Consider the following 15,504-nt stretch of genomic DNA (forward strand, 5'->3'; position numbering starts at 1 on the left):
CTAGAGACATGGCTCACTAGTTAAAAGCACATATTCTTCTTGCAGAGGACCAGAGTTCAATTTCCAGCACCCACATCAGGCTGCTCACAACTGCCTGTTAACTCCATACAATCTGATATCCCTCTGACCTCCTCATGGAGAGAGACAGGCAAAGAGACAGAGAGAGAGTGAGAGAGAGAGAGAATTTAAATGAATGTTTTTTTTTAATTAATCTATCATTTTTACCTTTCCCTGTTTAAAAAGAACTGTTCTGCAGGATGGTGGTGGCACACGCCTTTAATCCCAGCACTTGGAAGGCAGAAACAGGCAGATCTCTGTGAGTTCAAGCCCACTCTGCTCTACAGAGTAAATTCAAGGACAGCCAAAGCCACACAGAAAGACCTGTCTGGAAAAAAAAAAAAAAAAAAGAAAGAAATAAGTTAATTTTTAAAAAAAAGCATTGGAAATGTAAATGAAGAAAATACCTAATTAAAAAAAAAAACCAACTGTCATACTTTGTATAAAGGACATTCTAGATTTTCTTACCCAAAGTTCTTGTTTTATTACTTTTTCAATTTTTGTGTAAGTGTGTGAGATTTATGTGTAGGGTAAGTACACATGTGTGGAGCCCAGAGGATAACCGCTCCTTCTGAGCTGTTCACCTTGTCTTCTGTGACAAGGTCTCTCTCACTGGGACCCTGAGGCTCACAGACTCAGCATAACCAGCGAGCCGCAGGAATCAACCTGTCCCCACATCTCCATGCTGGGATTACAAGTACCCATCGCCGTATCTGATGATTTGCATGGTGTTGGCTACTACTCCAAGGTCCTTAGGCTTGCGTGTGGCACGCACCTTACTGACTGAGGTATCTTTCCTACCTGCCTTGCTTTGTTCTTTATGGTTTATCTTTGATCAATCTAGATTTGTTTTTTTAAACAGATTTATTTAAGGATTTATTTTCTTTTTAATTTAGGGGTGTGTGTGGGAGGGTGTGCACATGAGTTCCGGTTGTCAGGAGAGGCCTGAGGTGTTGGGTCCCCTGGAACTGGAGCTACAGGTCCTTGTGAGCTGCCTGACGTGGGTGTGAGGACTGAACCCCAGTCTCTGCAAGAGCAACACTCACCCCTCACCACTGAACTGTTTCTCCAGCTTCCCTAAATTTATTTTGTAGGGTATAAGAGGCTGTGTCAAATTTCCTCTTACATTGCCTGTGCTATCAATAATATATCCCATAAGCCACTGGATTAATGATAAACCTATTTAGTCATAATGAGTACTCATGGGATCTGAAATCTATTTACAGATTATATAATTTATTTATAATTTTTTTGTCTCTGCCTGTGCTAGTATCATAATGCCTTGATTTCAGTGAACTTGAATTGTTTTGATATCTGTTGAGGACAGACTCCTGTTATTCTTCACCTAGATATCTCTAGATATCTTAGACAGGTTCTTAATAGTCATAGCTGTTCTGGAACTCTCTAAAGTCTACATAGACCAGGCTGGTCTTGAACTCACAGAGATCCACTTGCCTCTGTCTCCATAGTACTAGGATTAAAGGTGTGTGCCACCACACCTAACCTGTTTTTTTAAGGTGTAATCTAAATTTGGGGAGTATTTATTATTCCTCGGAATCATTTCCACTATTTTATTGTATTAAATAACCCTATAGACATATAATCTATCACGTGTATATATTAGTTTAGAAACAAATGGTTGTTTATGATATTGTATCCCTAAAAAAAATATTGTTTCTTTCAAAAGGATTTCATGGTTCTCTACAAAAAGTGTATTTCTTTGTGCTAAATTTATTCTAAGCACTATGCAATTTTTGCTAGCCTTATAAAGAAAATGTTTTCCCACTTTCATTTCTAGGTGCTTATTATCAAAATAAGAAGGAATATTTAGATGCACGTATCCTCTATCAAGCTATTTCCAAAACTATTTTTTATTTTGGTTGGTTTAGTTTGGTTTTTGGTTTTTGGTTTTTTTTCCAGACAGAGTTTCTCTGTGTAGCCCTGCCTGTCCTGGAACTCACTCTGTAGACCAAGCTGGCCTTGAACTCAGAGATCCACCTACATCTGTCTCCCAAGGGCTAAGACTAAAGGCATGCACCACACACCTGGCTCCAAATTATGTTTTGTTGTTGTTGTTTTGTTTTGTTTTTGTTTTTTTGTTTTTGTTTTTTGAGACAGGGTTTCTCTATGTAGCTCTGGCTATCCTGGAACTCACTTTATAGACCAGGCTGGCCTTGAACTCAGAAATCTGTCTGCCGCTGCCTCCTGAGTGCTGGTATTAAAGGCATGTGCCACCACTCCTGGCTCCAAAATTATGTTCTTAATCCTAGCAATCCTAAAGTCTTCCGGCTACTCTAGATGAGCTATAAGACAAGCTGTGGTATGGCATTAGCTGTGCCCTCTAGCCTGGCAAGGTTCCACCGTCCTACACTGAACGTCCCTTTTGGTCTCTGTCACTGGTTTTGTGTTGTGCTTTCAGGGTAACTTGATTGTGGATCCAGGTCATCTTTGCCACTGAACAGCATAATAATGACTGTTTTCTCTTCCAATTCCTCTGATGAGCTGTATAATTGGAAAAATCGCTCTTTTAGTTCAGTATCCTTACTTTATATAAATAGCTGCAGGTGTGCCCCCTACCACACCCCCATAGGTTCATTTGTCATCTGCCTCTTTTAAAAGCTTTATATCACTGGGGGTGGGGTCCTTTGTCCCCCTCCAAATACCCTCTTACTCTCTAAGCTCACTGAGGTTCAGGTCTGAGCACAGGAGCCCCACTAAAGAACGGTTGTTCTATCCGTGGTGAAAGGGGCAGTTTCTGCCCTGACTGTGACAGCTGCAGGCATGCAAGACTGTATGGCAGACTCTGGCAGACTGCCCGTCTCCCTTGGAAGCATCTGGAAAATGTTCCCCTGGCCTGGCCTCTGAAGTCTCTCCCAACCTTAATGGCAAGAAGACTTAGTCTATTATCTGATACCTTTTCCGTTCTGGGATGGGACACAAAGTATAGATGACTTCATGGAATGTAATGGCAGCCTCTTCCTAGGGTCCCAGGTTTCTCCACAGTTCTAAAGCATGCTCTTCCTTACATTCCCTTCTGATTGGGTGGTTTGTTTGTTTGTTTGTTTGTTTGTGAACTTGACAGAGCTAGAGTCGTCTGAGAAGGGTAAGCCAATCTTGAGAAAATGCCCCTATCAGATTGGCCTGTGGGTGTTTTCTTGATGACCCAGTTCACTGTGGGCAGTGCTATCTCTGAGCAGGTGGTCCTGAGCTATATAAACAACAGCAGCAGCAACCACCACCACCACCTAACTGAGCAAGCCATAGGAAGCAAGCCAGTAAGTAGGGCTCTCCTGTAGCTTCTGCTTCAGTTCTGCCTCCAGTTTCCTGCTCTGAGTTCCTGACTTGACTTTCAGTAAACCCTTTCCTCCCCAGGTTGCTCTTGGTCATGGTGTTCATCCCAGCAATAGAAATCCTAAGACAATCCCACTTCCCAGTGCTTGCTTAAGCCTTACCAGTATTGACCGAACTCCTGGGTGAACAGTCAGCCCTAGCTCCCTCGCCTAACGCTGTTTTTCTCAAGAGTGGCAACAATTCACTTGAAAGCACAGGAAAAGGAAATCACCTTATTGAACTTGGTGATGACAACCTGCGCCCTAGATCTAACTATTGTCATCAATAGTCCAATAAAAAGAGACAAACTGATAGTGTGCTTTTGTTTGTTGTTTAGTTTTCCTAAAGACACAGTCAACACAGTCTGCTTCAAAGTCCCAAACCTAGGTACAATTGGAACAATTGGCTCATAAAAAGGCCTTCCTAGTGGTTGATATGTTTTATAAAACGGGGTATGATGTGGAGGGAGAGGGGTGCCTTAGCGGGCCCATGCTGAGGCGCTCCCCACCCCCAATACACACACCAGGTGTCATATCAGCCATACAACGGGTGTAGCATAAAAGGAAGTTTATTTGGGACGTGGGAAGGGGTTCTGAGGAAGGGAGCAGAGGCAGAGGGGAAAAAAAAAAAAAAGAGGACAGAGGGGGACAGTAAGAGGGAGGAGAAAGAAGAAGAGGCCTCTAGGGAACAGGTGGGGAGAGAGAAAGAAGTTGGAAGGGATGAAGGGAGGAGTAGATGGAGGGAGGGAGGGAGGGAGGGAGAAAGGGAAGGAGAGAGAAAAACAGACTGACAGAGACACAAAAAAGATGGCGAGTTCTTTTTATCTACGAGCCAGGCTCATACCTGGCTGTTGCTAGGTAACTGCTAGGCGGAGCCTAGAGGAAATGCTAACACCTAGCTCTATGAAAGTCCCAGCCTCAAGGGATGGTCAGAGGGTGCTGCCTTCTGCTACCTCCCATGTCAGTTTGAGATTTAAGATAAAACACAGAGCAGAGGGGGTAAGCTTAGTAAAACGGTTGGTACTGAAGCCAATCAATCTAGCATACATCCGTCCCCTCCCTCAAATCGCAGAGCCATGGCGGAGCGAAACCCACCTCAATCTTATTCAGGGTTCTCTGTCTTTGCCCTGCCCGAGACACCCAGTCTCTGGTAGCTTAAGATGCTGGCTGAACATTTCTCCCAAATCCAAATGGTTGAGAGAGTGGGGGCGGGGGGGGAGCGGTACGGTCCTCAAGCGCCATAAAAACAAAACAATACAGCCTTCTTCTGCAGGCGTCTGCTCTTGTCAGTGCCCTCCTCTTGGCCCCCGGAGTGTGCTGAGCGTGTGCACGAATGTGCCCAGGAGCCCAGAGCTCCCGTAGCGGGGCGGGGGCAAGCAGGGCGCTGCGGGGGACCAATGCCGCACAGTAATCGGCTCTCCTCTGCTGGCGCGTGGCCGAGTACCCCCACCCCGAGGGGGTGCGTTCGTTCGCGGTGGAGAATTATCTCATTGTTCCCAGACTCAGCGGCCCCCCACAGCTAGAGATCTTTTCACCCTGGCAGCCGGGCGTCCGGCGCTCAGCCGCTCCCCGCGCACCTGCCCTGCGCCCCCGCCCTCCCGCCCGCCATCTGTCGTCTGAACGCCATTGTCAGCAGCCACGCCTGGCGTCCTGGACGACACCCAAGGGGACCCGGGGCTTAAGTCCCAGAAAGAAGCAAACAAGGAGGGTTTATTCCAGTCCTGTTTGGAAGTGACCTTGAGTAAAATAGACAAGTCTGCGCTGGGAGTGGGGGTTGGAGGAGGGAGGGTCCTGTTCTCCCGTCTGCTGACTTTTCCAAGGGGTTTCGTTGGGGGTCAGAGGGTTGAGGGTACACAACTGGGCTTTTCGGAGAAGCTTTTCTCTCTAGGAGGAGCTACTCAGCAGGCAGATCTCGCAGCGAGCCTCCCATTGGAGCCCCGGGTGGGAACCCATTTCAAATGCAGATGTTCTCTTTGTCTGCCTGCGAGTTTGCCCCTCTGGTTTACCCCAATTGTCGCAGCCTCTGGGGATGCCGGGTTGAAAGAAGAACCTGTCTTTTCTGCCATCACAGGTGCAGCGCTTTCTGGACCCACTAGCCGCCTGCCGCTCGCCTCGCTGTTCTTCTCCCAAGTTTGTTTACCGTCTTCCATCCTGCTTTACCGTTAGAGGAAATTTCAAACACTTCCCTGAGTTTGAAAACAATCGCAAGCAATCCAAAGTTGCAGACACTGAAGTCATGGTGACCTCACCTTTCTAAATCTCTGTGCTCACAAACCTAGGCGCCTCCTCATCCCCTGTAGGGACCTTATAGAACGCGCGCGCGCGCGCGCGCACACACACACACACACACACACACACACACGCACACATCTCACTCCCATGCAGTCCATCAACGTTTTCCCTGGATGGGAAAACAAAGCCCCAAAGACAGGCGATAGTGTGGACAGATGTGAACTTTCACCTCATTGCACAAAAGACCCATTGGGCTCACTGCTCAATTTGGATCTCTATTAGTAGCCAGCACACATCGTGCAGAGGGAAGGTCGGGGATCAAGGGGGCCTTTGGGGATGGTGTCTCCAGGCAGACAGCTCAATGGGAGTTACTACTCCCTTCCTGGAGGTCTCTTTAGTCTGCACCAAGAAAGGAGAGTGCACCCCTGAGTGTCCACTCCCCCAGGAGGCCCACTTACCTGGCTCCAGCTGTCTCCACTGGAGCAAACTGGGACCTGCTCTGTTAGGCTGGGACCCTGGAAAGACCCTGCCCAAAGCTTGGGGGTAAAATATTTACCAGACCAGAATGCATATAAAAGTTTTAATAAAGAGTATGCACTGTGGGAAGGAGAAACACAGCTGTCGGAGTTCTCAGAGGGAGTCGTGGCAGAAGAGTGAAGAGCAAATGGGGCCTTTTGATAACAGACAAGAGAAGTCTCACCCTGTTTTATGCTGAGAGTCACTTTATTTTATGACACCCTTTGTCCTACCTGAAGCAAGTTTTGGGGGTGAGGTGTCTCAGGCCATTCTGAGAGAGGCTGTAGTTATTTAAAGCATTATTGCACTAAGGTTCCTAATGGGTTAAAGGTAGGAAACTTTTCATTTTCTTCTTTCTTTCTCTTTCTTTCTTCCTTCCTTCCTTTCTTTTTTTTTTTTTCTGGCCTTCTTTGACCCTAAATCTTCTAGAATTTCCATCAATAATTCTCCCTACAAACGGGGTACGGGGCGGGGCGGGGGAGAGCATGAAATCAGACTGGAGGGAAATACTGGGAATGCCGATGCCTGGTGTTGTATGGACTTTCTTCTGGAACAGAACCGAATCCCTTTCACAGAGGGGTATCCTCTCTACAAGCTCAGTGCCCACACCACCTCCCCGGGTTTCAAGCACATATGTTCATGCGCCTCAAATGTGTGCAGATAAAGAGGTACACCTGGTGCGCACACCACGTGGTAAAAAAAGAAAAACAAAACAAAACAAACAAACAAAAAAACCTAACAAAAACCCCCAAAGTCTCCTTTCACAGGTTTCCAGATGGCAAGATCTGTTCTGCTTCCCTGCTCGGCCTCCCAAGAAAGGCAAGGCTTCCAACTCAGACTCAGGGTCTCTAAATTTGGCCTTCCTCCTCAGGAAAGGAGCAGTGACAGACAGTACTGCAGAAAGACTTAGGAGCCGATGGGAAAGTGCCAGGCCTGGTAAGCGGGTGACCCGCTCCTGAGTTACCTGCTGAAGGCAAGACCCAGTTCCCCACCTTGTCTAGTGAGATCTGAGCGGAGAGGGTTAGTGGCCTACCATGAACAACAACAAAAAAGAGGCCTTTTTCTTTCCTTTCCATTTCCTTTCTTCCTGCCATTTTTATTTTGTTTTGTTTTTGAGACAGACTCCCTGGTTAGCCCCAGCTGGCCTTGAGCCCCCCTCCCCTCCCCCCTCCCCCTCTCCCTCCCCCCCCCCTTCCCAAATGCAGGGATTACAGGGCTTGAGCACTGCACCTGGTTAAGGCCTCTTTCTGGTTCAGCATTGTAGGCCAGCTTCCGCTGCTGAGACTGGGGATTTGTAAAACAGCTGGGGCACTTCTGGTCACTGTATCAGGTCCCTGGGCCTGGAAGAAGGCCCAACTCCCTTGAGGATGGTCTTCTAGCAGAAGCATTAGATTGCTAAACTCATACAGCACCGAAGCTGCTGGCAGTAACTGCTCAGATAAGTCACGTGGCCAGAGTTACCGTTAACAGCTGAAACGTTCCCCTCAAAGAGTTGTGTGTTAAGGGTCTGACTGACAGCTGATGTACTGACTGGATCATGAGGACTTGGATGTAAGCAAAGGGTTAATTCTCTGAGAAGTTCTGAACTTGACCTGGCCCTGTTAAGGGGCAGGGCCTAGTTTAAGGAAGTAGATCACAAGGGGTTTATTATGGACAGGTGTGGGAGCTGGGGGAGGGAATTGCCCATAGCCCCGTCTCTTTGTCTGTTTCTAGGTTTGGCTGTTACAATGTTCACTTCACCTCTTGTCCAAAGCAACAGAGGTGAATAAAACCTGTGAAACCAGGAGCCAAAGGCATCTCACCACAGTTTAGATTGTTCATATTGCGTTTGTCACATGATGAAAGGTGACCTTCACATAGCCCAACCCAAAGTCAATGTTCACTTCTGACAGGAAGCAACACCGTAAGCTGAACCCTCCCAGGAAGCAAAGAACCAGTATTTCTGTGTCTTCTCTGCATCGTTTTCTGGGATGACAACACCCATCCCTGGATCCTAAGTACTAGGATGTAGTTTGGTCTCAAACTCACTGTGGAGCCTTGGATGCCCTTAAACCTCTGATCTTCCTGCTTCCATCCTGGAATGCTGACCTTACAAGGGAGATTCTCCACACCTGGTTTATTCAGTGCTAGGGAACTGAACTTCCTACGTGCTAGGCGAGCTCTCTACCAACTGAGCCCTAGCCCTAGATTCTTTGAATCTTGATGATCCCCCAAAGGCTCTAGTGTTAAAGGCTTCGTCCCCAGAGTGGTGATATTAGGAGGTGGTGGAACCCTTCAGAGAAGGAGCCGAACTTGACCTGGCTGTTAAGGGATAAGGGGATGTGGACCTGTTGTCCTTCTGGTGTGTCTGAAGACAGCTAAAGTGTACTCATATAAATTAAATAAATAAATAAACAAATAAAATAGACAAGAGCTAATAAATATTGAGCCGTTGTTGTGTCCCAGATGCTGTTGTAAGCATTCTGCCAAAACAAATTCCTTTAATCTTAGTATTACTTGTACCCATTTTACAGACAGGACAACCTGAGGTACAGAGATGCTAAGTGACAGGTTTGAGCTCCATAAAGGAATGACAGTGCCAGCGTCCTACCTGGCATCCTAAATGCAAAGGCATGCAGTATGGCAAGTGAGACTTGCAAAGATGATGTGGCCACAGGGATACAGAAGTGGGCCTGTCAAAAGGTGGGTTCTTCATCCACGATTCTGGCTGGCTGGCAGCATGCACCCATCATTCAGGGCCTAGTGAGAGGTCCTTGGGTCATTGGAGATATGTCCTTGAAGGGGATTGTGGGACACTAGTGTCTCCTCGAAGTGGGAATTTCTGGTTGTCATGTGATGCAGACTCACGTGATGTTTTTGCTGAGGTAAGACCCAGAGAGGACACATGATGTTTGGAGAGAGTATAAGTAGGACTCGACGGACAGTGACCAGATGCTTGCATAGCTAGATGTGCAACTCTTTGTTGGTCTTCTGTCTAAGCTGATCCCTGCTTTGTTGAGAGAAGCACGGCAGAGAACTCCTGGCGTTCCGGCTGATCTTAGTTGTTCCCACTGACTCCTGCCTATCCGACAGAGACCTGCCGGTTTCTGCTGGATCGTGACACTTTTGAACTGGATTGTTGGTATCCTGACACTACTGAACCAAACTGCTGTTATCCTGACTAACGGAGATTGGAATCACCTCCAAAGAACTACTTCTAAACAGGTCCACATCCCCTTGTCCAATTCACCATCTTTTCTCCTCTGCCTTTGGACAGTGGGCTAGAAGGGGGCTCAAAGCATTTGAGAACCCTTATTGAAGTAGGCTTGGAAAAAAATCTAAGCCTACTACCCCTCCTCATGCTCCCATTTTGCTTTCTGGTGATGAACTGAGCAGTTTCGCTCCACCACACACTCCTGTCTCGTCAAAGCCTAAAAGCAGTGGGTCTGCCTACCTATGAACTGGACCCTCCAAAACCATAGGCCAAAGTAAACCTTTTCTCTTTATACGTCCACTAGCTCAGATATTTTATTACAGTAGTGGTAGGATGACTAACACATGTATTCACTGACGATTTCCTAACTTAACAGTCCAGTCTGAGCTCCAAGTACCCCCAACATCCTACAATTCCCACTCCACCCACACTCCCACACCCCAATGCCTCCACTTGAACATCTCAAGACACCCCTCCTTGGAGATTCTCCCTGGACTACGCCCCAAGGACCTCTTCCCTCGATAACTGCTGTATTTGTATAGCCCTAATGCATTCCTTCTGTCTCATCTCAAGATATGGAGAGAATACTCATGAGTTAAAGGTGAGATTCTGTAACCCCTGTGTGAGCCCCATTTCAGAGGGAAGTGAAGCTCCTTATAGTGCTCCCCGAGAAACTACACCTCTCCCTCATCCCCTGCTGCTTGGCCTCAGATTCAGTTCCAGCCACAACACCCTCCCCTGTCTTAGGGTTTCTATTCCTGTACAAACATCATGACCAAGAAGCAAACTGGGGAGGAAAGGGTTTATTCGGCTTATACTTCCACACTGCTGTTCATCACCAAAGGAAGTCAGGACTGGAACTCAAGCAGGTCAGAAAGCAGGAGCTGATGCAGAGGCCATGGAGGGATGTTACTTACTGGCTTGCTTCCCCTGGCTTGCTCAGCCTGCTCTCTTATAGAACCAAGACTACCAGCCCAGAGATGGTCCCACCCACAAGGGGCCTTTCCCCCTTGATCACTAATTGAGAAAATGCCTTACAGTTGGATCTCATGGAGGCATTTCCTCAACTGAAGCTCCTTTCTCTGTGATAACTCCAGCTGTGTCAAGTTGACACAAAACCAGCCAGTACACTCCCCACTGTGCTGTGTGAATGGAAGTTCCCAGAAATAAGCTGCACCTGTGTTAAAGATGCTGCAAGGCTGATTGTTGGATTCGAGGCAATATGCAGAACTGGAACCAAAACCACTTTGAGCTATCCTCAGCCCTCCTTAATAAACCACTGCATGTGTTACTTTGCTCTTGCTGTGTTTAAAAAAACACAACACGGGGGGCTGGAAAGATGGCTCAGCGGGTAAGAGCACTGACTGCTCTTCCCAAGGTCCTGAGTTCAAATCCCAGCAACCACATGGTGGCTCACAACCATCTGTAACAAGACCTGACGCCTTCTTCTGGAGTGTCTGAAGACAGCTACAGTATACTTACATATAGTAAATAAGTAAATCTTTTAAAAAAACACAACACAACAAAACAAAATGAAAACCTATAACCAGATCATCTTGCAGAGGGAAGATTATTTGGTTTTAAGGCTCCAGAGGGCTCAGAGTCTATCACGACAAGGGGAGCATGGCAGCAAGCGGCAAGCATGACAGCAGAGCCAGGAAACTGAGAAATCACATCTTCAAATGCAAGCAGGAAGCAGAGAAAGTGAGCTGGAAGTGGGGCAGGATTGTGGACTCTCAAAGCTCATTCCCACCGTGATCTACTTCTGTCAGCATGGCCCCTCCTCCCAAGGCTCCACAACCTCCGGAAACAGTGCCTCCAACTAGGGACCAAGTGTTCATCTATGAAAGCCCAAGGGCGACATTTCTCACTCAAGCCATCCTGACTATTTAGTGCTCACCGTTGGTATATAACCAATGTCACTTCAACGATTAGGGAAAGCCTTTGAATATGTCAACTTAGCAGGCCACAAGCTTGTACTAACCCTGAGTGAAGTTTGTAATCTATTCTGAGAGCATCTGAGACATAGAGCCAAGAATCTCTGCTTTGTATTATGGCCCACTCCATCAATGTGTATGGTGTTCCCTATCATGTGTTTGGTAAATACTTTCATTCATGGCTTCTTTCTGTTCTCTGACCATAACTCCGTGTCACTTGTGGTAGTTTGAATATGCTTGGCCCAGGGAGTGGCACTATTAGGATGTCTGGCTTTGTTGGAGGAAGTGTGTCACTGTGGGGATGGGCTTTGAGACCCTCCTCCTAGCTCCCCAATGAGACAGTCTTCTCCTGGTTCCCTTCAGAATAAGATGTAGAACTCTCAGCTCCTCCTGCACCAAGTCTGCCTGGGAACTGTCATGCTTCCCACCTTGATGACAATGGACTGAACTTCTGAACCTGTAAGCCAGCCCCAATTAAATGTCCTTTATAAGAGTTGCTTTGGTCACGGTGTCTCTTCACAGCAATGGAAACCCTAACTAAGATATCACTACTCACATGTTGACACATGTTTTTCAGGGGACCTGTATCTGTGTTGCCAGGCCAAGGACACTCACATTTGGCTCAGAATAAACTCCCTCTTACTCCCTTTGTGGTGAGAACTGCACTTTATATTGACATCTGCAGATTCTGGGGATAATGGGCCTTTGCATGAACTGTGCCTGCTTCCTGGAGAGCTACCTCTTCTCCACACACGTGCAATACTAGAGCCTTACCTCACTCTCTCAGAAGAGCTTTCTCATCCAAAGCTTAATCTAACCCAAACCTCCATCCCCCTTTTGTCTCACCACCAGACATATGAAATGGGTTTCAGTTTGTTTTGCTTATTTTCTGCCTTTAGTGAGGATAATGTGTGCCTGCCCAGTGCACAACAGATACCCTTACAGGGTGGTCTCAGCAAGGCAATTACATGGAAAATGGGGCTGATAGATTTTCCTGTGATTTGTACACTCCTCTATATCTGTCCCTGGTGCCTTAGTGCAGTGCCTGGTGACCAATATATAGAAATTGAGTGAACGAATTAATGAATGAACAATTGGAGTGACCATTTAAAATTTAAATCTGATCCTATCACTTTTCTTGGAAAAAATCAGGGTTGGTGGTCTTGAGAAATGACTTAGCAGTTAAAAGCACAAACTCCTGCTCATCTAGGGGGCCCAAGGTTGGTTCTCAGTGCCTACACAAGGCTCGTCAAAACTAATAAAACTCCAGCTCCAAGGAACTTGCTTCTCTCTCTCTCTCTCTCTCTCCCTCCCTCCCTCCCCTCCCCTCCCCTCCCCCTCTCTTCCCCTCCACTTCCCCTCCCCTTCTTCTCCCTCCCATTCCCTTTCCCTTCTCTCTCTCTCTCTCTCTCTCTCTTCCTCTCTCTCTCACACACACACACACATTTAAATAAACCTAACTTTAAATAGAGAGAGGCAGGCAGATCTCTAGGAGTTTGAAACCAGCCTCGGTCTATCCCTGGCCAGCCAAGGGCTATGTAATGAAATTCTGTCTCAGAAATAAAATAAAAATTAAATCAATTTCCTTCCTTCCTTCCTTCCTTCCTTCCTCCTCCTCCTCCTTCTCCTCCTCCTCCTTCTCCTTCTTTTTAATCAGCGAGTGGTTGGCTCCACGTCTTACTTAAACCAAAATCCAGAATCCACCTTTGGAGCCTGCCTCATCTGGTCCCTTCAGGAAGAATCTCATACTTCCTCCCCAGCTCATTGAATTCTGCCAGGCCTGACCCCACCCGCCTCCTAGCCTCTGGCCACCTGCTCACTCCAGCCCCCTAGTCTTAGCTGGTGCTTCTTCTTTGTTAGCTTTCCTAGGAGGCTCCAGTTCCTCCTGTAAAACTCAGTCCTAGGAGGGCCACTTCATCAAGACCTCTCCCAGGCTACCCTACCATGAGGTGCTGCAGCCTTTCAGACCATTCACTGCCTGCATGTGCTGGTCATGGACTTTAACTGCCTCTCTTCCCATTTGTCTTGTTCTCTATTGCAATGGTACTAGAATGCACGGTGCACTCTTGAGCATAAGCTGGTAGGAGAGGAGCAGGCAGAGAGACTGGGGAAGTCAATGCCTAAGTAGGGGGAACTAATTTTACTGTGCACTATACAGGTTTTTCAGACATTGGAGTTATTTCCTTGGACCTTGTCAATGAAGACACTGATTGGAAAAAAAAACAATGTATCTTTTCAGCATCTAACTGGGCCAGGCAGTCTTGAGCACATCTATACCTCATCCCATTTGACCTTCACAGCAATCTTAGAGTTCTTTCTCTTTCCAGTGCCTGTCATGACACCCATTCTCCACTGCTTCTTCGTTAATAGGATCTGGTTTTCTATGGAAGGAGAATGTGTCCAGCCCTGGTTGATTAATCAGACTCCCTTGCAGCTAGGTTTAGCTATGTCATTCTATTGTGGATGATGTGGACTAAAAGCAGTCTGTTGGTGATGCTGGGGTATTCTAAGAAAGCTTCTGCTCCATTTACATCTGTCTTCCTGCCTTAAAGTGGTGTGTTATCTGGAGTAGTAACAGCCAACATGTAACTGTGAAAAAGCAAGCTGAAAAGTGAAAGCCATCTGACTAAACCTAGAGGACTGGAAAGAGGAAACACTTTGCAATTATAGATACATTGTTAATTAGATGAACTAAACCCACCAGCAACTGTCATACTTTTTGCTAAATAATTGGATTAGGCACCTATTCGTTTAAGAAACCACTACCAAATTTGCTGTCACTTAAAGCAGAACACATCTGAAGTTAGTAAGGTATGGTGTATATGATGCATGTATGTGCATGCATGTGTGTGTGTGAGTAGTGTGTGAGAGTGTGTGTAGTGTGTGAGAGTGTTGTGTGTATAGATGTGTTTGTGCTCATGACACCACACTTAACAAATGTGTGTGTGTGTGTGTGTGTGTGTGTGTGTGTGTGTGTGTGATCAAACTTAGGTTCTCACATTTGGCCAAGAGTTCAAATGGGGTAGTCAGGACCTTACCAGTTCTCCAAATCTCTGGAACTCAAGCTTTCTCTACCCCACAGGCTGTTTCCCAGATGGCCAAGTCCTCACCAGAAGGGACTTTGAATATGAAAAGTATGCTAGAGTAGCTGGAATTCTTCATATAAATTCCAGGAAATCCAGGGATTCTGGACACCACATGAAAATAGAAAAGAGGGAACATCACACACACACCCCCTTTCTGAGCAAAGTGAATCAGACTTCACTTTCCTTGATGCTTGGTAAGGTTGGGGGTGAGTATTGGAACAGGAGACACCAGTTCTGCCCACCATTCCTGCCAGAGCCTCGGGTGGAGGTGGACATGGTGCCCCCCAAGGCTGGTAGAGTATGGCACGGAGGAGATAAAGAACCTATTGGCAGGCAGGGATGGGACAGGCAATCTGACACAGTGCTCTCAGTCAGAGATGTGGGGAGTTTGCCTGCTGGAGCCCATACTATCACCCATCGTATTTCCTGGCTCCCAGAAAGAGAAAGCTTGGCTTTGCTAGTCACCGCCCCCTGCCACGATCCATACACTCACAGCTATGCTGGTTGTGGACCAGGGACCAAGCCAATATCACTGTTCTCTTCATCCAGACAAGTTGTAAGAGCAACAGAGACTGCCAGTTTGAAACCAGGCCTCAGCCATGTTATGGCTTCCTTCCACACAATGAATACCGGGTGTCTACTGCATGCCAGGTAATTTTGTAATCTCCTGGAACCTTGGCCTTACATTCTAGTGAGGACATAAACTGGACATACCAAAATAAGTGGAGTATGGTGTGCATCGGGTCCAACAGCTGTAAGTGGAAAGAAATGGAGCAAGGACTGGGGAGCTGGAACAAAGAAGGGGCATGAGCAGAGGTGGGGGGGTCAAGGTCAGAGTGACCCTTTGTGTGCTTTGTCTCCTATGATGGGTGTCCCCCTGATCTAAAGCAGATCAAGAGTCCTGCTGAGTTCTGTCATTCCCCAAGTGGCCATGTCCAAGGCCCTTTCTGGTCCAGAGGAGGTCTGATGCAGCTGCCCCCCCCAATCCAAACCCTCAAGGCTGATGCTAGCAGCTGCTCACCTTTGCTGGAGGGGGTGATCTAATTCACCCCTCAGAAGGGAGTACTTTGCTCAAGGTCCCTCTGAGAATTGTGACCCCTAAACTTCGGGAGGTCCTGCGCTAGTTTGCAGTGTTTTCTGAGCAGTCAACAAGC

This window comes from Mus musculus, chromosome 9 (assembly GCF_000001635.26).
Source record: "Mus musculus strain C57BL/6J chromosome 9, GRCm38.p6 C57BL/6J".
NCBI lineage: Eukaryota > Metazoa > Chordata > Mammalia > Rodentia > Muridae > Mus > Mus musculus.